This window comes from Chiloscyllium plagiosum, unplaced genomic scaffold (assembly GCF_037043375.1).
Source record: "Chiloscyllium plagiosum isolate Xiang-an unplaced genomic scaffold, Cpla_swu_hap1 HiC_scaffold_16, whole genome shotgun sequence".
NCBI lineage: Eukaryota > Metazoa > Chordata > Chondrichthyes > Orectolobiformes > Hemiscylliidae > Chiloscyllium > Chiloscyllium plagiosum.
In genome coordinates this window covers 48,557,394-48,585,044 of record NW_028270154.1, presented here as the reverse complement: position 1 = coordinate 48,585,044, position 27,651 = coordinate 48,557,394, and the positions used below count along the sequence as shown (strand labels likewise).

The window sequence follows — 27,651 nt, the reverse complement described above, 5'->3', positions numbered from 1 at the left end:
ACAAAACTTATAATCCTTGCCTCCAAACAGTAGTATTTTGTACACAGTGCATGCATCATTACCTTTTTTGGATAAAAATCATTTGAGATTATGGTTTCCAGGAACATGTGTAGGATATTTGCAATGTGTCAGCCATGGAAGTACTTCACCTTTTTAATCTCATTTTTCAAATAACCGGCACCACAGCTATCCAAACACTGCAAGAAGGGATCTGCTCCTTACAGTATGGTTCTGCACTGTTGTAACCCAGCAAAATGGAAAAGTGGTCCCTGTTTCGCTGACAGGAACTTGGAAGTGCTTTGTGAGATGAGAAGTGCTGTTTTCTCTCGACTATCAAGAAAAACATGTGACCAGATGCAGCCAGCCTCCGCAGAGATTGTGAATCAGTTCAGTGTGGTGTTTCAGGCTAAAAGAAACACCCAGCAATGCTGCAATGTAGAACTCAGTCCATCAGACAATAACAGCATCATCCCTGTCAGTAGGCTTAATTACATAGTCAGGGTCAGATAGAATGCAGTCAATTCAGAGGGAGGTAGGTTGGAATAGGTGAGGGGGGGGGGGGCAAAGAAATTGAGGTGACCAACGTCAAGTTGACAGTTCTCAATGAATCGGCTGAGTGCAGGTAAACGGCCAGAGGACTGGGTCCAGGTAGAGGGAGAGTATTGGAGATGGGTGAAGGTGTCTATGGGACAGGAAGAGGACATTTGTCCAAAGAAATGGGCACAAAGGCACAGGCGACGGAAGAAAAGTTCAGCGTCATGTTGTGCACGAAATTCATTAAGATGGAGGTGCAGAGCGATAAAAGACCTTTGCTGAGTACAGAACGTCCAGTATCAGAGAGCAGAAAGTCAGGGGACATAGAAACTACACAACAAAAGGTGGGGTTGGGAGATGAAGTCAGAGGAAAGGGATGGGGAGGAAGGCTCCAAAGGGCCATTGGAATCTCTGAATTGTTACGTCTTGTCTTCCCTGATGCCTGAAAAGGAAAAGAAACTGTTTCCTGTTAGCAGGTTGAATGAGCCAGAGGATGAAGTGGAACTTAAGAGCAATACAGCTCTGCAGCTATTTAATGCAACTCTGTCACTGCCCATGCTGCTCACCAAGGATCATGAACTCTAACTGTCACGATTGTGCTTCTACTCAACAAATGGTACTAACCCTTCCTGCCCAATACTCCTTACTCACTCCCTGAGAAAACTTCACCATCTCTGTTGATTCGCCACTAAAGCTTCTCCAGGCCATATACCTAATCTCTCCTTTCATTTCGTTGCAATAAAAAAAAACCAGGCCAAGAAGGCCAAGATCAGCAGTGGGGTGGCGCACATATCTGCTTCTTTCCTCATCTGAGGAGAAAAGACAAGAGAGGAAAAGAACATGTTTGCTCACAGGGGTCATAGAGACTTCGATCAGCAACCAATTGAGTGAACTTCATTGTGTTGTGCTGTGCTGCTCTCCCAACAATCCCAGTAATAACTCATTCTATTCATGAACACGATTTTAGTCAGTTTCCACAACCAATTCCTCTCTTCACTTATTCAGATACTAATGAGATCCAGCAAACTATAACAGTCAAGTCAACCCCCATCCTTGTCTATGATGCTGATGCTTGCAGAGTTCTAAGCCAAGGATGATAAGCCTATATCTGAAGGACACTCTCAGTGGCCCTGGACCCTCTAGGCTCAAATATTCCTATGAATGATAGCTGAATGGTCCAGGCCACAGGGCATGTTACAGAGTAGGTTCCCTCCTTCTCAGCTGGTGACCTCAAGACTGCACTTTGACCCATGTGGGAAGGACATAAAGCTCACTAAAGGCACATAGGTGTCAAGATAATACTTCATTGTGAATAATCCTGTATTTTTTGTAAATATATGGTTACTTACATTTTCAAAGTGACGGCTATAGTCTCTTTGTCACTCTCAGACCTGGTGAATTTCCACCCATTTGAGAGATGACTAGCCTCTTTGGATATTCCAAGAATGAAAGAATATCTAATGGTTAAGCATTGTTCAACTTCTTCAAGTAACTAACTCCATCGCTGTTGATGTCAAGGGTCTGTAGTTACTTTTTTTAACTACAGCCAAGGAATTGCACCTTAATGTCAACACAGTGAGGCTGCAAGCAATGTACATGGTTAGGTAGGCCCCGACTAATGTACATCGCCCACATTTACACTGTTCCACACATCTCCATAGGCAGAACTTCATTCTATTATTATGGACCAGATCAGACCCCCTCAAAATATTTTAAGGAGATAGCCTAGATCCTAGTTTATTTTCTTATTTTAAAGGCAAATGTGAAGTGCTATGCTCTAGATGCAATGCAACTAGTCAAACTTCTCGACATTAAGCAAAAACAATTTATTTAAACACTATCAGTAATACACAAGCAAAAGAAAGAATAACTTGGAATAACTTATATCCATTGGAAAATTTAACCCAATAATAGATACAGTGACTATTGCTAATTAACTGTTCTAATATAGTAACACCACGTAAACACACCCCTTGACAAAAGGGCAAATTCAGACACAGATTCTCACGTGTAGTACTCCAATCCAGGAAGAAAAGGCATCAAAATAAAATGCAGAGTGAGAAGCAGCCAGGAGACGTTTACTGAAGCTTCCAAGTCTGTTAAGATCCCAACAGCTTCTGATGCTACTGAAAAACCCTGACATCCTGATCTGTGAGAGCTGGCCACACTCAATCAGGCTGTTAAGGTAAATCAAGGCCTCCCAAGCTGTTTACTCAAGTGGTCTTTGTAGACTGCTCAGTGCCTCTGCCTTAAAACCTCTCTTTAAAAAAAAGGACAAAATAACCTCTTAAAGCCACAGAATCATCACACTGTAGAAACAGAAACATAGAAAATATGAGCAGAAGTAGGCCATTTGACCCTTCGATTCTGCTCCACCATTCAATATGATCATGACCAATGATCCAATTCAGTACCTTGCTCCTGCGTCCACCCTATACCTTTTGATTCCTTCACCTGTAAAAACTGTAATTCCTTCTTAAAAACATCTAATGTCTGGGACCCTACTGTGTTTTATAGCAGAGAATTCCACAGGCTTACCACTCTCTGGTGAAGAAATTTTATTTCATCTTCGTCCGAAATGGCCTACCTTCTATTAATAAATTATGATTCCTGGTTCTGGATTCCGCAGTTATCAGAAACATCTTTCCCACATTTCTACTTCTGTTAAAATGTTATAGCTTTCAATGAAATTCTCCATCATCCTTTGAAATCTGAGTGAATATAGTTCTAACTAATCCAATCTCTCTTCATCTGGCAGTCCTGCCAACCCAGGCATCGGTCTGATAAACTCTCAGTGCACTCCTTCCATGTTGAGAATATCTCTCCTCAGATAAGGAGACCAAAACTCTTTCAGCTTTTCAAGGGAGTGCATTGGCATTCAAGTCTGGGAGGTATACCAGTAGGAAGGTGGGATCTCTAACCTCCCTCATAAGCAGTAATCAGCTAAGAGTTGCAGCACAAAACATTGCCTCCTTCAGGTTAAAAACTGGTATAACAGAATGCTGAAGCATTCCACAGCAAGTTAGCAGTGTACACCAAATCTGTAATGTTGAAGGCCAGCTGATGATGGAAGGTCTCTCAGGATTGCTGTTAACTTGATGCCTATTGTGAGGATCTGCACTGCACAGTAGTTGGAATCTACATGCTGCCAAAGTCTTAAAAGCCACCTAAACCTTCGCGCCATGTGGTGTTAGTGCCCTGTTTCAACAACTGAGTTTTCCTTCCAAATGTTGAGGATGAGCTGTAATGAACAGATATTTTGAATTGGGATCAGCTGAAGATACCAATTATACAATCACATGGTTAAGAAAACATTTACTTGTCAACAAAAATGTTCAACAAGTTCAGAATAACCAGGTCAACATCTACTGTAGATTGAACAGGGAATGCTTGCTATATAATCAACAGAGAACAACACAATACAAGGAAGACCAAACTCAGCTTATTCATGCTAGAAGTGGGCTTACCTGAGGCTCTAGGTGGCCTCTTACATAAGAACATAAGAACTAGGATCAGGAGTAGGCCATTTGACCCATTGAGCCTGCTCTGCCATTCAATAAGATCATGGCTCATCTCTTTGTGGACTCAGCTCTGCTTACCCACCCATTCATCATGACCCTTATTTCCTTTCCTGTTCAAAAATCTATCTATCTTTGCCGTAAAATCATTCACGAGATAGCCTCAACAGCTTCACTGGGAAGGGAAGTTGATGATACATACCCTGTAACATGCACTCTTGGGTGTCCCTCCTGGTTAATATTCTGATCCTCATTCTCATATCCACAGAACTGCTCTCAATCCCTCACTTCTTCTGCATTTGAGGCATCCTGGAAAAGTCATTCCCCTCCCCCCCGACTCCATTCATCCCATTGTCCCCACGAACTGTACAACTCTCGGTTCACGGAGACGTGATGTGCATAAGTAACAAATAACCGAGACAAAGAAGCAATTGTCTGTTGGGTGGGGGGAGTGGAGCATATTGACTGTGTAACGTCAGGCAGAATCTTTCCAGCTGCTTGGCAATATGGGCATTAATGAGAAAGTTGAGAGAATTGTGTGAAATCAGCAGGAAGAGAGTGCCAAGAGCAAAGCATTCCATCCTCCAAACAAGTGTTGAAAAGCGAGGTGAGAATCTCACTAGTGAGTGGTAAGAAACCATTTGCATATCTTAACATCTCATTATTCCCTCCTCTTCCCTCATTGATATATAGTTTCCCTTTCTTCCCCCTGCCAAATATAAACTGGACACTGACAATTCAGAAAGTCAGAGCAGCAACCTGGGAACTCAGGCTTGCCACTTGCTCTTCTTGCCATCCATCAATCACCAACATCTCAAGGCATGCTCTACTGCGAGGGACAGAGAGAGCACGTGTACCCCTCCATCCTCAGACATGAGTATTCAACACATACCAGCCTACCTGCACCCTGATAGCACATCTCAAATTTGCGTACAAAACTGATTTGTTCTTCTGTGTAGATCTTTAGTGTGCAAGGGCACATTTTATTTCACTGCCAGGACAGTTTGCACAAAGAGACAGACACCCAGCTCATGCAGTGGAGCAGGCTGCATTTCAGAGCTTCTCACTTGCTCTCTTCACACTCCCTCAGTTTGCATTTCCCTGCCTTGTTTTCCCTTGCAATGCCTTGCCTTTTTGCACTATGCCAGAGAGCTGCTGTTTTAACTTGGTTTTCAAGCAAGCAAAAGCCAAGCAGCCTATCATAGGTTTCAGCACCATCAGCCCAAGGGACTGGACGTCTCGCATGCGGTGTCAATCTCAGACCTGACCATGTGCCAGTGGCAAATGTGACAAACACACTGCATGTGCTTCAACTAAATGGCTATGTCTTAATTGTAAGGGAAGTAGTCCGCAATCAAGTCAAGAGAGAAAGCCTTCAGACAAGGGTATCCTCCAATATTAGTCCTGAGACATGTATATGGTCAGTCAGCTACTTGAGTAGTCAGGGTCAGTACTTTCTCCTTGTAGGGGGTGAGGAGCTAAATGTCGGAAACCCCCATAGCTGTCTTGACTCCTGCTTTATTTCAAAAGAGAATTTGTTGTTGGGATGTTGGCATCAATAGTTTGACCAGCATTTATTGACCATTCCTATTTTCCTGGAGAACAGTTAAGAGTTAATCACATTGCTATGGGTGTGGAGTGACATGTAAGCCAGACCAGATAAGGATAATTAGTTTCCTTCCCTAAGGACATTAGTGTAACAGGTGAGTTTTTCCCAAGATTTGACAAAGGTTTTGCAGTTATGATTAGTTCCAGATTTTTTATTGAATTCAAATTCCACCATCTTTTAATTTGATTTGATTTGATTTATTATTGTCACATGTATTGAGGAAAGGTGAAAAGTTTTGTTTTGCATGCAGTTCAGGCAGGTCATACTATACAAAATGCATTAGGGTAATAGAACCGAGCAAAGAAGGCAATGTTATAGCTGCAGTGAAGGCGCACAAACAGCGAATCAACATTTAAAGTTAAAACTTGAGAAGTCAATTCAGACGTCTGATAACAGCGTGAAAGAAGCTATTCTTGATGCTGTTGGTATGTGTGTTTAAGCTTTTGTATCACTTGCCTGATGGAAGAGGTTGGGAGAGATTATGACATGGGGTGGGAGGGGTTTTTGACTATGTTGGCTGCCTTCCCGAGACTTGCCATGGCAAGATTCAAACTTCACTCTCCAGGGTGTTACCAGGGTCTTTGGATTAATAGCCTAACAATAATACCACCAGGAAATCACCTTCCCCTATTATTGTCCCTTTGCTCCTAGAACGCAATAAAAGGGGAGACGAGTGAATTGAAAATATCTGACACAGCTGCTAGTACTGGCATTGGTGAGAATATATTGTGAGGTGTCCAGAGTGAGTAGGTAGCATAGAGCCAATATAAGGTTAGAGGTGTAGGGGTATTCGGTGGGTGAGAGCTAATGAGGGAAGATGCTGCATGCAATAGTGAGAGTAGTATAGCATGAGCCTTGGCCAGAGATGTAGAGGAAATGTGAAGTAGAAGAGATAGAGTGAGTGGGAGGTTGCAGACAGAAGGTGGTGGCACTTTACCCCTACGAAGCACAGATCTTCTTTCTGCATTTCTGGGTCTTCCTCCAGGTATTGGAAACGGCAGTGATCCAGCTAGCAACCTCAGATCAGCAAGGCAGTGGTTGGTGTGATGACCTCTCTGCCACTCCTCAGGGAAGTAGATGGCTCTCCTTTGCAATTCTCCAGCCACCAGGACCTCCAGGTTTCTGTCAGCAATATGGAGTGTCAATTTCCCTTTGTCCAATGGATTTGGGGCAATTCATATGAACTGTGCAGGGCACCTCCAGACTGTCACTGGTATAAGGCTTTGCATTAAAAATGGTACTGGCACCAGGAATCCTGGAAGGTACTAAGTGCTTCCACCTGAAGTGGGAGGGAAGAGCAGGGTATCAGAGGGTTTGATTGGTGGGTAAGGAGTTGGAGTTGGGAAGATAGTGTGGAAAATATAGTTTGTGCTTGTACAGTGTGACCAATTTGAAACTTGCCAAAATTGACACCTAGCTGATTTCTGGTAAAATTCAGCCAATGGAGTTCGACTGATCCTATTAACTTTTATGAACTGACTCGAAGTTTGTTTGCAGTAATTGGAGTTTAAATGATTTCTAAATCCTCAGGCTCTTTTGATTCTAAGTCTGTAACATGATTACATATACTACTGCTAAAGGAACTGAATGGACAAAATCCTGCAAGGTGGTGCTCTAGATAACAGAAAACATTAAGTATATGAGTTTAAAATTAATGATAAATTTGTAACAAGCATGCAATATGAGCTGGTTTCTTGATGAAGAAATTGGAAAAGAATTTATTTTCTTGTTAATTATGTGAAGGCTAGATTACAGGGGCTGACCATCCAAATTGGTCAAAAAAAAAACCTGATGCCAGGAGACAACAGCTGAGCTTTGTGAAAATGGGTTCAGTCTCGCTGGAGCCAATTATAAGGATAGCAAGAACTGAGAAGAGTACAATGAACTGTGTCCAGAAATGATAGTCTAATGCACCCTTTATGGCTCAAATGGTAAGCCTCCACAAGAGTGGTCTAGGCATTAAAACCTCATTTTAAAGAATTCTGAAAACTGTTCAACAATGGCCCCAGTTCAAGCATGGGCAGTGTTATATCTCTTTCCTGTGCCATTCCAAGGGTTTTGTAAATGTGTCATCAGCCGTGTTTGAACAGAGTAGTACTTTCTCCGAGCAGCCATTCCTGTATGGCCCAAGGAACTAGGAAGGTGGCAGTGGGCAGTTCTCTTTTATGTACACATCATGGATGGCACCAATTGCCTGGTCTAAGCCTCCAAAATCTGGTATCAGTTATTACAGATATTGAAGATAAAATCCTTACAGTGTGGAAGCAGGCGATTTAATCCATTGAGTTCACACTGATCCTCTGAGGAGCAATCCACATAGTCCCACCCTATCCCTGTATTTTGCATGACTAATCCAGCTAACGTACACATCTCTGGACCTTATGGTCAATTTATCACAGCATCTTTGGACTGTGGGAAGAAACCGGAGCACCCTATGAAGACACAGGGAGAATGTGCAAACTCCATACAGACAGTTGCCCGAGGTTGGAATCGAATCCAGGTCCCTAAGTGCTGTGAGACAGGAATGCTAATCACTGAGCCACCATGCCACACTAATTGATTGAGTGGATACTTTTTTTGGTTAACTTGCTCATCAGTGCACAATCTCAAAGCAATGTGGCATAGCCTGTTTCACCCAGTTTCTGTGGGAATTTAGCTGTGGTGAAGCATTCTCCTCATCAGCGAGGAGAATATAAATTGGTGTATTCTGGGGAAAGTTACTTCAGTAACATTCCAGATGTAACTGTGGATCAAAGATTGAGAAATGCTACACAGACCTCCAGTTGTTCCTTGCAATGAGCTGCTGACATAAAAATCCTGGGAAGATGTAACCTGGATGGCCACTGAGTTTGGATAGGCACCATTCCAGACACATTCTAAAGTAGGAGAAAGTGAGGACTGCAGATGCTGGAGACTAGAGTTGAAAAATGTGATGCTGGAAAAACACAGCAGGCCAGGCAGCATCCGAGGAGCATCCGAGGAGCAGGAGAATCGATTCTCCTGCTCCTCGGATGCTGCCTGGCCTGCTGTGTTTTTCCAGCATCACATTTCACATTCTAAAAGTTTGTAATGGTCATGATTGCTTGAGGCCATAATTTGTAAAGTTAATTGTTGTCAAAAGGATGACATTTCATTTACAGCCAATTTGTTATCAATTGGATGGCATTGCACAATTGGCTTAAAAACAATTATCCCTAGTGATATGATCATGCAAGTAGGAAAATGCCTGATCTCATCTAATTTCAGAAGCGAAGCAGATGCAGACCTGTTTAGTATTTAGATGGGAGAATACCGGAGAATACGATGTGCAATAAGTATTTAAGAGACTCTTAAAGCACAGTGGTGACGACCCGTTGAATGTCTGGGTTCAAGTGCCACCTTCTCAAAAGGGCTGTGATAATATATCAGAATAGGTTGATTTTAGTTTTATTTTCTAATCAATGTGTTCAGAAATGTTATTACATGCCTTATATCATTCCACGCTGATGGATCATCAATAGCAAAAAGTTGTTTATTGTATTAAAGCTATTAAAATTAAATTTGTAAGATAAGGCAAACTTTTCCATTACCTTGCGTGGCGTGGACAAGGGTAGAAAGTTGAAAAAAATATGGTGAGAATGAAAAAGTCAGATTACAAACAACAAGAAAATTTCCAAGAATCATATTTAAAGGCAAGTTTTGGATCTTGCTAATGAGTAGCATTACCTTATGCCTATGCAGTTGTTTCTCATCATAAGCTAATTTTATCTCATTAAGGGTTCTGGTGAGCAGGTGGGTAAATGGAGCTGAGTCCACAAAAAGATCAGCCATGATCTTATTGAATAGTGGACCAGTCTTGTCGGGCCAGATGGCATATTCCTGCTTCTATTTCTTGATTCTCCCCTTCTCTCCTGAGAAACAAGACAATGCGAATTGTAAACATGAAGGCCAGGCTGGTTACCCAGTGGCAGCAGCTCACTGCTTATTTCTTTGGGCTTCCACCAAATTCCACTGTGTCCACAATTCCACTGCATGCTCCATGGGCATAATCTCTTCTATCCTTCATCCACGTGAGTGAATATCGCATCTTGTCTGATTGTCATAGCCCACATCACTCATAAGATTCTGCCCATTGTACTTATGTGAGTCATCCAGTTAAACTGTTATTGTACAGTGACACTCTCAATATTCTAATGATTTGTGATGGTAATCCCATTGGATGGCAGTGATTAGGATTCTCATGATGGAGTCCATCATTGTCTAGCACTTAGGTGACACATGTATTCCTGCCTATCTGCCTTTCAAGTCTGAATGTTTTCCAGATCTTGCTACATGTGAGCATACTTCGTTACCTGAAAGATTTGTAAATGGAACTCAAGACTCAATAGAAAACAGACCCATATGAGATCTTATGTTAGAGAGAACCAGCAGCAAGTGTCATGATGTTTTACACTTGACTTTTACATCAGAATATACCTTTATTTATTAGCAATATCATGATATTTATCACATGTAATTTCATCAATTTAATAGTATTAATATGTAGTAGAGAATCAACTAAGTCATTTTGGAATGATATACACCTTTCTGCCTCAATTTTGAAGCTCAAGGTATTTCAATATTGGCAGTTGGTCCTTATGTCATTGGTGTGAACAAGCAGCCAGAGGAAGTTCGGATGATAACAGTCTGTGGCCCAAGAGGGCATATGGCCAAGAGATCAGAGGCCAGGTATTAGAAAATAGAAAGCTGTGATAGGACTTTAGAGGCCTGGTCAGAGGAAATGGTGATTACTGGAGTACCACAAACTCATGTTCTTTATTCAAGCACAGAGAATGTTGGGAAAACTCAGCAGGTCTGACAGCATCTGTGGAGAAAGAAACCGAGTTAACAGTTTGAGTCTTTGATACGTTCTCTGAATGTGGGAAGCGGAGGATAAGCCCTATTTGAACTCCTGATCTATATACAGGTAAGAAAATGTAAAAATTCTGTTGAATCAAAGTAAACTTTTCTTACAGCAGGAACCCCAAATACATATCAGGTTGCTTATTTGCATATGCAAAGTACTTAAAACATATTTCAGGTGCAGACCTAAACATACAAATTTTTAAAACTCATCGATGAATACACACTTGTTAGCCTCCATATTAGAGAAGTAGAAAGAATGCTGTTAGCTGTTCAAAAATCTGCTACTGCATTTCCAGTTTTATAGGCCTCAATCTCTAAAAAGCTTTAGTACAAACTGCATTATTTCGAACTCTTTTTCCTGTCTATTATTCAACCAGTATCACTAAAATAATTTCTCGAGCCACTCACTGCTGTTTGCTGTACATTAATTGGCTGCCTGTTTCCTGCATCCCAATGAAGACTATAGCCACAAAGCATTTTTGAACTTGCTGAGGTTGTGAAAGACACTGTACAAATTCAAGTTTATTTTTATCCTATTATCTCCCTTCTCTTCTATTATTTCTTGAACCGCTATCTATCAATTTCTATTTTCTCTACATCTGCCAGCCTGCTACTCATTTCAGGAACATACCAATTCACTGAAAATTTACTTCTGATAAACATGGAAATTAAATTTCAGCTATTTGGATGAGAGATCACTGAAGTATGACCTGATTGCATCAGTAGTATAACAGGTTGCAAATTAATTCAGTTTCAACTGATATTGGGAAGTGGAAAGCTTGAGACGAAATTACTTGCTGGCATCCATAACGTGGCAAAACAAATCATTTATTTCCAGCCTTGATTGAATGGGGAAAATGTAGTTCAAAAGCTTTACTTTTCAACATTATCTTGGATATTTAAAGCTACCATTCAACAGCATTGGCAAATGGAACTGTGATATGTTTTTAACTCCTGATTTTGTGATAACTTCCAAATGCTGGAAGGTAGTGCAAGAAATTTCAATTTTTCTGCAAGCAGAATTGTGGAGATTGTTGTGTCACTGGGACGCACTGGCTATTTATCATGTTGAAGTGTTTAAACTTCCACCAATTTCCCTTTCTGTTGCACACTTACAAAACAGCTTCCTTCTGCATTAAACTTGAAATTGGTTGCAACCCCAAAACCTTTAGAACTACACTCTCAGAAATGACTTTGAGAGTAAATGACAATGACCATGAAAGTAACCAATACGCTTTCATTCTTTCTACTGTATATATTGACTAAAAAGGAAATCTCTTTTCAATTGCTTCCATATGTTATAAACTGGACAACTTAACTTTTAAAACAAAATTTAATGGATTAGTCCCGTCTGTTCATAGCATCAAGTCCAGTTTATAAATTGACATGAGATAATTTTAAGATGTACTGATTTGAATAAACATATTTTGACACAATTTTGAACAGTATTTAGACTGGCAAACACTAACTTAACTGTAAACTCTGCAAGCTCTTTGGATTGAAATTGATTTTTCTCTTTTTTTGATTCATGTTGATTCAAACTGCTTGGCTTTAAACTAGAAACTGTTAATAACTGAGCTAAATGTTTTGAACTAGTGGTAATCTACCTGCAAAATATGAACTATTAAGGAAGGTTAGAAAGATGTTGGGCTTCGAAGTATGTAATTCCATGATGGTGCTCTATTTATACATTTATTTTTGCCTGGGTGAAAGCTGGTTCAGTTGTGCATAAACAGAAAGATGCCAGTCTAATTTAAGAGACCCAAAGGACACTAATGCCGTCAGATTTGATAACCTTTCTAGAAAGTTATCTAAATCATTGGTGTTTCCAAAGAATGCATTAATAACTCTAAATACATTCTTGCTAAAAGAGGAAAGGATACACAGTCATTTTTGACAATTATAGCTCTACCAAGGTACAAAGAGATCTTTAAAAAAAGATTAAAGTTCAATAGACCCAAAAACAGACACAGGGCTTGTGATGTTCACCTACTCCATGCATGTTCTGGGTGATACAGGCATTATGTATTCATCATTTTGTCTGCCACTTTAAATGATAATGACCTGCAGCTCCATGAAAATTGCGATGTTGATTTACGCAACGGTGAGGTCAAGTTTTTGTGAGGCTAGCAATGCCTGAGGTTGGCCTGGTATACTTAAAGCTAATGTGCACATTTAAAGGGGATGTGCGTTTTGACTCTATCAGGTACTGGAAGATCTTGCAGTACTAAAAGGTTAATCCCTGAAGAATTATGTAGATGTGTAAATAGCAGATAATAGGCTCATAGATTATCAGAAGTAACAATCAGAGATCTGGTGCAGGAGATGGACAAATGGAGAGATGTTCTGTTCAGACAAGATGTTGTGTTGTACCTCATGATCATTATGTCAGTCTATCTTTAAGAAGTGTTCTCAGGATATCATCACTGTATTACAGCTTTGTGACCTGAGGGCATAACGTTCCTAGAGTCCTCTTAATGGGATCACTAGAAGTATGTAAAACATACTGTTCTTTGTAAAATAATATCTTAATGTATGCTTAGACACAGAAATGCCTGTGAATTTTATATTTGTATAGAATAGCACATTAATAAACATTTGTTGGTATTTCAATATCACTTATTGACAATTAGTTTCTTGTAATGTTATGAAAGATAACACTGAGCACAAAAGGATTTGAATCATGCATGAATCACAAAAAGCTAACATCCAGCTTCAGAGACTAATGGGGAAGGCAAATGGACTTTAGTCATTATTTTCAAGGCAATGATCAAAGTATACGTTTTGCTGAAACAATGCAAGGCACGGGTCAGACCATAGCTGAAATATTGTGAACTGTTTATGGCCCTTATTAAGGACAGATATGTTGGCTGTGGAGGGAGTCCAGAAAGTTCACTAGATTGACCCTGGGTCCAAAGATGTGCAGGGTAAGTGGATTATTCATGGTTAATGTGGGAATCTGGAGATATGGATGGGTGTTGGGTCTGTGTGAGATGCTCTTCAGTGGGTTGGTGCAGAGTTGATGGGTTGAATAGCCTCTTTCTGCATTGTAGGGATTTTATGGTTCAATGACAATAATGACGTGACTTAAGTGCAGCCAAGCCTATTGCTTTAGCCAGCAAAGGAGAAAAAACTGACAAAATTTGTAACAGGTATGATTTGTCTCACCTACCTAAAAGCTGTCCAGCTTTTCTTTGTATCTGCAAAGCTGCTAACCATGGAATTTCTGTCTTTCATGTATGTTAGAAGCTTCAAATGAAGGATCCATCACAAGCTGAATTGTAATCTCCTGGAAATTATCTTTGACTGCAAACATGATGAAAGAAAAAAGACAGTTGTCTGGGTGTGAGTCATCTTTTGAATATCCTCTTTTCAAGAAGATACAAAGCAGAGATTAAAAGTCAGTTCAGCCCGAGGTTCCATGTGCAGGTGGGACAATGCATGTCAGTAAAGAACTTGGGCTTGTGAACTGAGATACACTAGAACTAGCCAAGTTTCAACTGCTGGTGAAGTTTACAGTTGAAGAACCATTAACTAACCACCCCTGAATTGCAAGTAAAAAATGATTCATTTTGAGTGTTGCCAGCTAGCTACTGTCTCAAGGAACTAGGACAAAGGAATTTCAATCAACCTGAAAAACCAAATATCTCAAATTGACTGTTCAACTTTCAATGCCAATGCTTACATTGATCATAGAACAGTAGAGGACAGTGCAGGTTCTTCAGCCCTTGATGTTGTTCCAACTTTTCATCCTACTCTAAGATCAAACTGACCTACATACTCTTCATTGTATTATCATCCATGTGCCTTTTCAAGAGTCGCCTAAATGTCCCTAATGTATCTGACTCTACTACTACTACTGGCAGTACTTTCCATGTGCCCACCACTCTCTGTGTAGAGAACCAGCCTCTGACATCTCCCTTACACCTTCCTCTAATCACCTTAAAATTATGCACCCTTCTGATAGCAATTCCTGCCCTGGGAAAAGGTTTCTGACTATTCACTGTATCTATGCCTTTCACCATCTTGTACAACTCTATCAAGTCACCTTTCACCCTTCTTTGCTCCAATGAGAAAAGCCTTAGCTCCCTCAACCTTCCTTCATAAGACATGCCCTCCAGTCCAGGCAGCATCCTGGTAAATCTCCTCTCGAAAGCTTCCACATCCTTCCTATAATGAGGCAACTAGAACTAAACACAATATTCCACAAGTAGTCTAACCAGAGCTCTATAGAGCTGCAGCATAACCTCGTGGCTCTTAAACTCAATCTCCCTGCTAATGAAAGCCAATACACCACACACCTTCTTAACAACCCTATCAAAGTTTTGGCAACTTTTCCAGATCTATGAATATTGAACATAGAATACAGCGCAGAACAGGCCCTTCGGCCCTCGATGCTGCGCTGACCTGTGAACTATTCTCAGCTTGTCCCCCTACACAATCCCATCATCATCCATGTGCGTATCCAAGGATTGTTTAAATCTCCCTAATGTGGCTGAGTTAACTACATTGGCAGGCAGAGCATTCCATGCCCTTACCATTCTCTGAGTAAAGAACCTGCCTCTGACATCTGTCTTAAATCTATCACCCCTCAATTTGTAGTTATGTCTCCTCATACAAGCTGACGTCATCATTAGAGCAAAAAGACTTTCACTGTCTACCCTACCTAATCCTCTGATCATCTTGTATGTCTCTATCTAATCCCCTCTTAGCCTTCTTCTTTCCAATGAGAACAGACCCAAGTCTCTCAGCTGTTCCTCATAAGAAATTCTCTCCAGACCAGGCAACATCCTGGTAAATCTCCTCTGCACCTTTTCCAATGCTTCCACATCCTTCCCGAAATATGGCGACCGGAACTGTACACAATATTCTAAGTGTGGCCACACTAGCATTTTGTATAGTTACAGCATGATATTGTGGCTCTGGAACTCAATCACTCCACCAATGAAACCTAACATACCATATGCCTTTTTAACAGCACTATCAACCTGGGTGGCAACATTCAGGCATCTATGTGCATAGACTCCAAGATCCCTCTGCACATCCACACTACCAAGAATCTTTCCATTGACCCAGTACTCTGCCTTCCTGTTATTCTTCCCAAAGTGCATCAACTCACATTTAGCTGCATTGAACTCCATTTGCCACTTCTCAGCCCAATTCTGCAGTTTAGCCAAGTCCCCCTGCAACCTGTAACATTCTTCTAAACTGTGCATGATTCCACCAACTTTAGTGTCATCTGCAAATTTACTAATCCATCCACCTATGCCTGCATCCAAGTCATTTATGAAAATGACAAACAGCAGTGGTCCCAAAACAGATCCTTGTGGCACACCACTAGTAACTGGACACCAGACTGAATATTTTCCATCAACTACCACTCGCTGCCTTCTTTCAGAAAGCCAGTTTGGACCCCAAGATCCCATTGTTCCTCCACAATGCCAAGAACCCTGCCTTTAACCTGTATTCTGCATTCAAATTCAACCTTCCAAAATGAATCACTTCGCACTTTTCCAGGTTGATCTCCATCTGCCACTTATCAGCCCAGCTCTGCATCCTGTCAATGACCTGTTGCAACCACCAATAGCCCGCTACACTATCCACCACTCCACCAACCTTCATGACATTGGCACACTTAATAACCTTCCACTTCCTCATGCAAGTTATTTATAAAGATCACAAAGAGAAGAGGTCCAAGAACTGATTCCTGCGGAACACCACTTGTCACCTAGCTCCAGGCTGAATATTTTCCATCGACCACCACCCTCTGTCTTCTATGGATCAGCCAATTCTGAATCCAGACAGCCAGATTTCCCTGTACCCCATGCCCCCTTACTTTCTGAATGAGCCTACCATGGGGAACTTTATCAAACACTTTGCTAAAGTCCATGTACACTATATCCACTACTTTACCTTCATCAATGTGTTTTGTCACATCCTCAAAGAATTCAATAAGGCTTGTGTGGCATGACCTGCCTCTCACAAAGCCATGCTGACTATCTCTAATCAAATTATGGTTTTGTAAATAATCATAACTTCTGTATCTCAAAATCCTGTCGGATAATTTGCCCACCACAGACATAAGACTGACTGGTCTGTAGACAATAGACAATAGACAATAGGTGCAGGAGTAGGCCATTCTGCCCTTTGAGCCTGCACCACGATTCAATATGATCATGGCTGATCATCCTTAATCAGTATCCTGTTTCTGCCTTATCTCCATAACCCTTGATTCCACTATCCTTGAGAGCTCTATCCAACTCTTTCTTAAATGAATCCAGAGACTGGGCCTCCACTGCCCTCTGGGGCAGAGCATTCCACACAGCCACCACTCTCTGGGTGAAGAAGTTTCTCCTCATCTCTGTCTTAAAATGGTCTACCCCGTATTTTTAAGCTGTGTCCTCTGGTTCGGCACTCACCCATCAGCGGAAACATGTTTCCGGCTGCCAGAGTGTCCAATCCTTTCATAATCTTATATGTCTCAATCAGATCCTCTCTCAGTCTTCTAAACTCAAGGGTATACAAGCCCAGTCGCTCTAGTCTTTCAGTGTAAGGTAGTCCCGCCATTCCAGGAATTGACCTCGTGAACCTACGCTGCACTCCCTCTATAGCCAGAATGTCTTTCCTCAAATTTGGAGACCAGAACTGCACACAATACTCCAGATGTAATCTCACCAGGGCCCTGTACAGCTGCAGAAGAACCTCTTTGCTTCTATACTCAATCCCTCTTGTTATGAAGGCCAGCATGCTATTAGCCTTCTTCATACCTGCTGTACCTGCATGCTTACGTTTATTGACTGGTGTACAAGAACACCCAGATCTCTTTGTACTGCCCCTTTACCTAAATTCATTCCATTTAGGTAGTAATCTGCCTTCATGTTCTTGCCACCAAAGTGGATAACCATACATTTATCCACATTAAACTGCATCTGCTATGCATCTGACCACTCACCTTTCCTCATTCCCCTCCCCCCACCTTGTCTCAGTCAAATCCATCGAACTCAGCACCGCCTTCCTAACCTGCAATCTTCTTCCTGACCTCTCCGCCCCCACCCCAGTCTGACCTATCACCCTCACCTTGACCTCTTTCCACCTATCGCATTTCCGACACCCCTCCCCCAAGTCCCTCCTCCCTACCTTTTATCTTAGCCTGCTGGACACACTTTCCTCATTCCTGAAGAAGGGCTTATGCCCGAAACGTCGATTCTCCTGTTCCCTGGATGCTGCCTGACCTGCTGCGCTTTTCCGGCAACACATTTTCAGCACTCACCTAACCTGTCCAGGTCACCCTGTAATCTCCTAACATCCTCCTCACATTTCACCCTGCCAACCAGCTTAGTATCATCAGCAAATTTGCTAATGTTATTACTAATACCATCTTCTATATCATTAATATATATTGTAAAAAGCTGCAGGGCCAACACTGATCCCCGCGGTACCCACTGGTCACTGCCTGCCATTCCGAAATGGAGCCATTTATCACTACTCTTTGTTTCCTGTCAGCCAACCAACTTTCAATCCAAGTTAGTACTTTTCCCCCAATACCATGCGCCCTAATTTTGCTCACTAACCTCCTATGTGGAACTTTATCATAAGGCTTTCTGAAAGTCCAGGTACACTACATCTACTGGATCTCCCTCGTCCATCTTCAGAGTTACATCCTCAAAAAATTCCAGAAGATTAGTCAAGCATGATTTCCCCTTCATAAATCCATATTGACTCTGACCTATCCTGACACTACTATCCAGATATGTAATTCCCAGGATTATCCTTACTCCCTTTTTTAAGCAAAGGAATACCATTTGCCACCCTTCAAACATCTGGTACTACTCCAGTGGACAGTGAGAATGCAAAGATCATTGCCAAAGGCACAGCAAGCTCTTCCCTCACTTCCTGTAGTCACCTTGGGTATATCCCATGTGGCCCAGGGGACTTATCTATTCTTATGTTTTTCAAAATGTTCAACACATCCTCATTCTGTCGAACATCAACCTGTTTGAGCATATCATCCTGTTCATGCTGTCCTCACAAACGACAAGGCTCCTCTCAGTAGTAAATGCTGAAACAAAGTATTTATTAAGGATGTCTCCTACCTCCTCTAACTCCAGGCACAATTTCCCTCCACTAGCACTGATCGGCTCTCCCCTCACTCTGACCATCTTCTTGTTCCTTACATAAGTGCAGAATGCTTTAGGGTTTTCCTTATTTCTACCTGCTAAAGCTTTTTCATACTCCCTTCTAGCTCTCCTAAGTCCATTCTTCAGCTCTTTCCTAGCTACCTTGCAGGAGAAAGTGAGGTCTGCAGATGCTGGAGATCAGAGCTGGAAATGTGTTGCTGGAAAAGCGCAGCAGGCCAGGCAGCATCCAGGGAACAGGAGAATCGACGTTTCGGGCATAAGCCCTGAAGAAGGGCTTCCTGAAGAAACGTCGATTCTCCTGTTCCCTGGATGCTACCTGACCTGCTGCGCTTTTCCAGCAACACATTCCTAGCTACCTTGCAACCTTCCAGAGCCTTATCTGATACTGGCTTCCTCAACATTAAGTAAGCTTCCTCCTTCCTCTTGACTAGATGTTCCACATCCCTTTTCACCCAAGGTTCCTTCACCCTACCATCCTTTCTTTACCTCTTTGGGACAAACCTTTCCAGCACTATCAGCAAGAGCTCCCTAAACAACCTCCACATTTCTGTTGTGAATTTTCCTGTGAACATCTGTTCCCAATTTAGGTGCCCCAGTTACTGCCTAATAGCATTGTAATTCCCCCTCCCCCAATTAAATACTTTCCCATACCGTCTGCTCCTTCCCTCTCATAACTTAGCAAAGGTCAGGAGTTGTGATTACTATCACTGAAATGCTCTCCCATTGAGAGATCTGACACCTGGCCTGGTTCGTTGTCAACCACCAAATCCAATATAGCCTCCTCTCTAGTCGGCCAATCTACATATTGGGTCAGGAATCCTCCCTGGACACACCTAACAAAAACTGCTCCATCCAAACTATTTGAACTAAGGAGGTTCCAATCAATAGTAGGGAAGTTGAAGTCACCCATGACAACAACCCTGTTACTTCTGCACTTTTCCAAAATCTGCCTCCCAATTTGCTCCTCTGTGTCTCTATTGCTATTGGATGTCTATAGAAAACTCCCATTAAAGTGACTGCTCCATTGCTGTTTCTGACTTGCACCCATACTAACTCAGTCGACAAACTTTCCTTGACGACCTCCCTTTCTGTAGCTGTGATACTATCCCTGATTAGCAATGCCACTCCCCCACCTATTTTACCTTCCCCCTATTTCTATTGAAACATCTAAACCCTGAAACATCCAACAACTATTCCCATCCCTGTGTTATCCAAGTCTCCACAATGGCCACAACATCATAGTTCTAAGTACCAATCCATTATCCAAGTTCATCACCCTTTTTCCTGACACTTCTTGTGTTAAAATAGAAACACTTCAACCCATCACACTGAATGCAACTTTGCCCTATCAACTGTCTATCCCTCCTCACAGACTCTCTGCACACTGTATCTGGCTGTTCACTAGCTACTCCATCTTCAGATCTGTAGCTCCGGTTCCCACTCCCCTGCCAAACTAGTTTTCTGGTCACATTCATTGTAACAGCCACAACATCTATGATCTATTCATCATGACTGACTCAGGGACTTTTAACGTTTATTTTTCTTTTTGGACTTACTTCTTATTCTGAGTCTTTGTGAATGTGTATTGCATTATTATTTCTTCTCATTTTTTATGCTCAATAAACTCACTCTTTTGTTAACTCAGAAGCCTGGTTAATTTGCTGTTTTAAAAACATAAAGCGAAGAAGGGAATTGGTGAATAAAGAAGGAAACCATTTTATCACATCTCACCTGGGACTTTAACAATTTGGGATAATTGTTCTGAATGTGTAAAATCCTGAGGAATCTCAATGGGGATTTGGTCATAACATTGGTGTGCTGCACCTTGGAAAGCCCACAATTTTGACAAAGCCATCAGCACACTCCTCCTACTTCTGTCTATTCAAAAGAATATGATATATTCTCCTCTCATACTTTAAAATGTGTCTGTCACATTGTCACATGCTGGATGGGATTTGGATTACTTTGTCCTGGATGGCGTTGAATTCCTTGAGTGTCCGTAGAGTTTCACTCATTCAGGTCAGTGGGGGTAATTCCGTCAATAATGGCCTATGCCTTATAGGCATTAAGGAGCAACAATTGTGAATTAATCAACTCAGAATTCCAACCTCTCACCTACTCTTTATATAGTCAGCCCAGTTACGTTTCTGGTAATTGGTGATACCCAGAATGTTAATAGTGTTCCTAATCAAAATGCTTTTGAAATTCTACCATGGGGTAATTTTCCCTTGTTACAGATTATCATTGCTTGGCATTTGAGAAGTTGAACTTAAGAAATAGCAGTGAGAATGGACTATTTGGTTACTCAAGCCTGCTCTGTCATGGCTGATCTGATTAGAGCCTTAACATAATTTTTCTACCCGACCCCTAAATCCCTTGACATGTTTGGAGTTTTAATAACCCATTCTCCTTTCTCTCTGTGGTAGAGAATACCAAAAATAATCAATTCTGAAAGAATAAATTCCTTTTCATCTCTAATTTAAAAGGGAGGCACTTTATTTTGGAACTGTCCAAGTTTTAGATTCCTGAACAATGTGGAAAGCCCTCACCCTTTAGGTTGGTACGCTATCAGCTCTTCCTATTAATTGCAGCTTCTGCTTCAGCTCAATCTCATGTTTCAACCTAGCAGGAAGAATAACTATAGAACCCATAAGATAAAGCAAGTTGTATTCCTGAAATTCTTGCCTGCACAAACAAGTCCTTCTCTACATCCAACACCACTCCTTCCAAGTTTCTGCAAATATAACCAACTCGTTAAAGTACTGAACTGTTCCAAAAGCTTAAACAGAAAAAGTACTTACGAATTGAAATGATCTCTCAAAATATTGTCAATGGGTTTCCCACCCACTGCTGAATGTATAATCAGCTGTATGTGTCTGCATATAGGCTGACTAATATTGCAGTCTGGTTCCTCTCTAATAACTGAAAACATTATGTACTCCTAACACCTACATTAATGCCCTCAGCAAAACAAGTCTGGCATAGTGTACAAAACAGACATCATTTTGGCAGTAAGAGTACCTGTTGCAGCAAAACTGTTAGCCATAAGAAATCCAATTTTGCAATCAACATTTTGTCTGCTTGACTTCTTAGATTGAGTATACTGAGATGAAAAGAAATGCATGCCTGATTTCCTTGACCTTTAAGAATCCGGTATTTCATCTATAACATCTCATCATAAACATGACACCTTTATGATTGCAAGTCAGCAAGGAACATGAACGTTATGAATTCAGTTCAGTTTTAGATATTGGACTGAGTTTTATTGAGTGGGAGGGACATGTTACTCAACCTCCTCTCTGATGGAAAGCACTTTTATACCGGTTGCCCCTCTGAGATAATAGGCAATAAGATAATATCTTTAACAAGATGATTATGGGAATTCTATTCTCAGGAAAAGAATTGCCCATCTTCAAGAGCTGCCACCTGATCAGAGTGGTACCTGCTCTATCCGAACTCAATGGTGACAACTACGAGGGAATCCTGTGAAGAAACATGGCTGCTGGACTAAGCTCAGTCCGAGGTTGCTGATCAGAAAGTTTTGAGGACTTTAACGTGTGCAAGGAGATTGGGTTTGGATGCTAGGAAAAGTCTGAAGTAGAGGTAGGGGAGGCACATTATCTTGTGAATGGTGTCCCCAGGCTGGCCTGCTTCATTCTATCTTCCTGAAGTGATGGTCTAGTTTATTACTGGACTATTAATCCAGAGACCCAGGTAATGTTCTGAGGAGCTGGGATTTGAATCCCGTCATGGCAGATGGGGGAATTTGAGTTCAATAAATATGTGGAATTAAGAGTCTAATGATGATCATGAATCCATTGTTAATTGTCAAGAAAAGAAAAACCATCTGGTTCACTAAGGCCCATGAGGGAAGCAAACTGCCAACCTTACCTGCTCTGGCCTACATGTGACATTAGAAGCATAGTAATGTGGTTGACTCTTAACAATTAGGAGCAAGTAAGGACTGCAGGTGCTTCATAGAGTTGAGAGTGTGGTCAGGCAGCATTCGAGGAGCAAGAGAATCGACGTTTTGGGCATAAGTCCTTCTTGACTCTTAGCAATTAGAGATGGGCAATAAATGCTCGCCTAGCCAGTGATGTCCTCATCCCGTGAATGAAAAAAATAAACCATATATGGTGGGAACAAGCTTTCAACTGGATTCAATAGGCCTAAGGGTGGATCAACTGGCTGAATCTTTAGTCGAGAGTGTGGTGCTAGGAAAGCACAGCAGGTCAGGCAGCATCTGAGGAGCAGGAGAATCGACGTTTCAGATGCCTGACCTTCTGTGCTTTTCCAGCACCACATTCTCGACTCTGATCTCCAACATCTGCAGTCCTCACTTTCTCCTGTCTGTGTCTTTAGCTGGCCACAGGATAAAGAAGGATGGCTCGCATTGGCAGGATAGCAGTAGTCCAGTCATTTATCCATCCAATTTGATGTTCCCTCACCTATCTCAGGGGCTGTGCATTTCCCCCTTTATCTGTCATTCTCATTTGAATTTAACTCACATTTGTTTTATTCCTTTTTTTTTCTTTGTTCTTTCATGGGCATTGTTGACAAGACCAGCACTTGTTACCCTTTAACTGAATGGTCCATTATGCTACTTCAGAGGGCGGTTAAGAATCAACCATATTACCATAGGTCTGCAGTCATGTACAGGCCAGACCAGGTAAAGATAGCAGATTTCCTTCCTTAAAGTGCATTCATTAATTAGATGAGCTTTTATGGAATTGTCAGTACTGGGATTATTTTCAATTCCTGATCTAGTCATTGAATTCAAATTGCACCAGTTGCCATGGTGGGATTGAAACCCTGTTCCCAGGTCATTAGCATGTGCTACATGTCCAGTGCCATAGCCATTACACCACCGTCTCGCCAAAACAATGTAACCTTTTCAATCTTGCTTAGCTCTAGGGCCAGGTTTGAAAATTTGATTGCAATCTTGTTACACATTAATAAAAGTAGGATATCAGCCACTGGTGTCTGGAGAGAGAGAGATATTTAAGTTTCCTTGGTATGTTCCTCTACATGTACTGTGTAACTCTGATAATTTGACTTTATTTTGGAAGCATTATGTATCATCAGTACAGTACCATCTGTGTACTGAGTGTAACAAAACTGAGTCACTGCCAGGAAAGTGATCAGGAACTTCCACATTGAAGGTTTTGAAGCTTTCTTGGATCAGTCTGAAGTATAAAAGGAGAAATCCCTGAATCTGCTGTCTCCCAAGCCAATGGGAATGTCAGTCATGTTATTTGGTATCACCAATGTCTGCCAACTTCCACATTCCCAAGATTGTAGTATCATACCAAAATGACTTCAATGCCTTGAGAATTTCTGGCAAGTTAATAAATGAACACACTCTTCCTTTCAATTACTACTCACACTGCTTTGGGAAATGCCATACACTTCAACCACTTAAAGCAACAGTTGTAAAACTAACCATGCACACTACGCATTGTTTCTGCTGTTCTTTGCTGGACAGTATACAGCCCCTGTAACATAGCCTTCAACAATCCCAGAATATATTTCTCCAGTGTACGTTTACTCTCCAACATCTTTAACTTTGTATTCCCCTATAGCACTTGCCATACTTCTTGTTTGCCAGCCTTACCCTTAATTGGTTATTTCTTGGGGGAGAGGTTGGCATTCGCAGCGACAGTTTTCTTCTTACTTCCTATGGGGACAAATCCATAAAAAAGGAACAGGAATGTGACTACGACTGTGGTGGATGCTAAAGTTGCTGAAGTTAATAACTGGGTTTCCATAATGCTACAAAAAAAAGGATGCTGAATATTTGAAACTGAATAAAAAAACAGGAAGCACGAGAAACAGGTCTGGCAGAATCTAACTAATAGTTCAAGTTGAACTTGACTTGTCTTCAGAATTACCATAATATCACAATGTTAATTAACATCTATTCCTATAATTTTCTCCTGGCATCTCTCTGCACAATCCTTCCCGGCAAATCAAATATAAAGTGAATTTTGTTCGAGGAATATAATACTGTAACAGAAAGAGAGGTTTGCCTCAAAACCCTCACAGTGAACAGTTGAGAAACATGTTTTTGGAGCCATTGCTGAAAATATTTAAGGTTAGGATTGGCAATTTTTGGTTTTCCAGGGAATCAAGAGATACAGAAAGCAGATGAGTAAGTGACGTTCAAACCCAAGATCACATGGTAAGTGTATAAGCAGATTTCAACCTAACCATGATGAAGTGGAGTAAGTGTAGTTGAAAGAGTTTAGGGGGGCCAGATGTATTCAGGAGAGTGTTTTATACCAACATGTAGATGATTCTACAAGAGAACAGTGTGGTACTGGACCTAATATTACTGAATAGGTGTTCATGGTGGTAGTGTGTGAGAGCACCTTAGTGATACATTTTAGGTTTGTGATGGAAAAGGAGAAATATGGTCTGAATAAAGAGTTTTGGGTTGCAGAGGGCAGATCTAATTAAAATAATGGCAGGATTTGACCAAACGTAAACTGGGAAATTGTCAGTAAATCAAAACAGACCATTTGTAGGGTGTAGGAGAATGGTGGGGGCATTCAAAATGGAATAGGTGAGAGTACATGCCTAATGCGATGTCTATAGAATGAAGTTTATAAGCAATGAGCTGAGAGACCCCTGAACGCCTAGGAATATTCAGGACTACCTAAGAGGGAAAAGAGAGGCTTTTAACATGTATAATACGAGCAAATCAATTGAAGCCTTAGTGGAGAAGAGAAATTGCAAAGGGGAATTAAGGAAGCAATTAGCAGAGCAAAGAGCAGGCATTAAAAACAGATTAGGTAAGATTATGGAGAATCCCAAGATATTCTATCAGTATATCAAGGGGAACAGGATAACCAGGGAAAAGGTAGGGTCCATTACGGACTATGGGGACAATCTCTGCGTGGAGCCAAAGGACATTGGTAGGGTGTTAAATGAGTACATTATATCTATCTTCACATTGGAGGAAAAGGATGTGGGTGCAGAATTCAGAAAGATGGACTGTGATGTTTTTTGAGCTGGTTGACATAGGGAATGAGGAGGCATTGGAGGTTTTGGTGTGTTTAAAATGGTAGACGAATTCCAATGTCCAGATGAGTTTTACCTTTGGGCGGCACGGTGGCACAGTGGTTAGCACTGCTGCCTCACAGCGCCAGAGACCCGGGTTCAATTCCCGCCTCAGGCGACTGACTGTGTGGAGTTTGCACGTTCTCCCCGTGTCTGCGTGGGTTTCCTCCGGGTGCTCCGGTTTCCTCCCACAGTCCAAAGATGTGCAGGGTCAGGTGAATTGGCCATACTAAATTGCCCGTAGTGTTAGATAAGGGGTAAATGTAGGGGTATGGGTGGGTTTCGCTTCGGCAGGTCGGTGTGGACTTGTTGGGTCGAAGGGCCTGTTTCCACACTGTAATCTAATCTAATCTAATCTAATCTAATCTAATCCTTTGGGAGGTGGAGGAAAGTACAGGTGCACTGACCCAAATTTTAATTCCTCTGTGCCAGAGGAGTGGAGAACAGCAAATATTGTTCCACCTTAAAAGCATGGTGGCAGAGATTAACCAGGGAATTACAGACTGGTAAATCTCATATCAGTGGTAGGGAAACTATTACAGAAAATTCTGAAGGAGAGAAATGATCTTAAATTGGGAAGGAGGTTTTGATCAGGGATTGTCAACATGGCTTTGTCAGAGGAAACTCATGCCTAACACATTTGATTGAACTCTTTGAGGAGGTGACCAGATGTGTAGATGAGGATAGCGTAGTTGATGTAGTTTATATAGATTTCATCAAAGCTTTGTCAAAGTCCACATGAGTAATTGATATAGAAAATAAAAACACATGAGATTCAGAGTAACTTGGTAAAATGGATCCAAAACTGGCTTAGTGTAGGAGACAGAGGGTGGTGGTTGAAGGCTGTTTGTGTGACTGGAGGCCAGTGTCCAGTATAGTACCTCAGGGATCAGCGCTGGGTCCCTTATGTTTTGTTTTATATATATAAGTGATGTAGAAGAAAATTGAGGGTTGGGGCAGGTGGTGAGTTGGTGGCAGTGATAGGTAAATTTGTGGATTATATGTCGTTGGACAGTGAGTAAGGAGGTCTTGGGTTATAGGAGGACATATATGGCTTGATCAGATGAGCAGATCAGCGGCAGATGAAATTTAACCCTGCTCAGTGCAGAGTGATGCACTTTAGAAGAAGTTACAAGTCAAGCAAGTATTCAATGAAAGTCAGGTCACTAGAAAGCTCAAAGGAGCAGAGGGATCATGGGGTGCTTGTCCCTGATCCCTGAAGGTGGCTGGATGTGTTAAAAGCGTACCGTGTAGTTAAGAAGGTATATGGGTCACTTGTCTTTATTACTCATGGCATAGATTATAACAATAGGGAAGTCACATTGGAGCTAACTTTGGTTAGACCATAGCTGGGGTATTGAATACTATTCTGGTCACCACGATATGGGATGGATGGGATGGAGGGATGCAAAAGCGATTAACCAGGGTATTGTTGGGGATGTTCAGTTCAGTTACGAAGAGAACTGGATAGATTAGTCTGTTTACTTTAGAGCAGAAAAGATTGGTCCGGATACAAAGAAAACAACAGATCACCAGTTGAAGGATCAATAACAAAGAAGCATAATTAAAATGTGAAAGGAGGATGTTTTGAAGGAATTTGAGAAAAATAAAGTAAAAAGTATTTGTACGAACATTTGAAATGCCATAATATTCAAGGTTATGGGGCAAGTCCTGCAAAGTGGGACCACTGTAGACTTATAATAGCTTTACAAATCCTCCGACCCTACTTCCTGCAAAAATGCTATCCCGTATTCCCAATTCCTCTGCCTCCACCGCATCTGCTCCCAGGAGGACCAGTTCCACCACAGAACACATCAGATGGCCTCCTTCTTTAACGACCAAAATTTCCCCTCCCACTTGGTTGAAGGTGTCCTCATACCCTACCCCTCCAACCACAGCAAGGACA

The 27,651-nt window shown here is 41.5% G+C and overlaps 1 long non-coding RNA gene across 2 annotated transcripts in view; it reads left to right on the top strand.

Moving 5' to 3' along the window:
- LOC122556919 (uncharacterized) overlaps positions 1 to 27,651 on the top strand; it is a 244,429-nt gene that overhangs the window by 36,211 nt on the left and 180,567 nt on the right. Inside the window, exon 2 of one of the 2 annotated variants that reach the window (XR_015759752.1) lies at positions 10,465 to 10,606. This is a non-coding gene — a long non-coding RNA (uncharacterized LOC122556919). The remainder of the gene's footprint in view (positions 1 to 10,464; positions 10,607 to 27,651) is intronic. The other variant, XR_015759753.1, reaches the window with a different exon arrangement.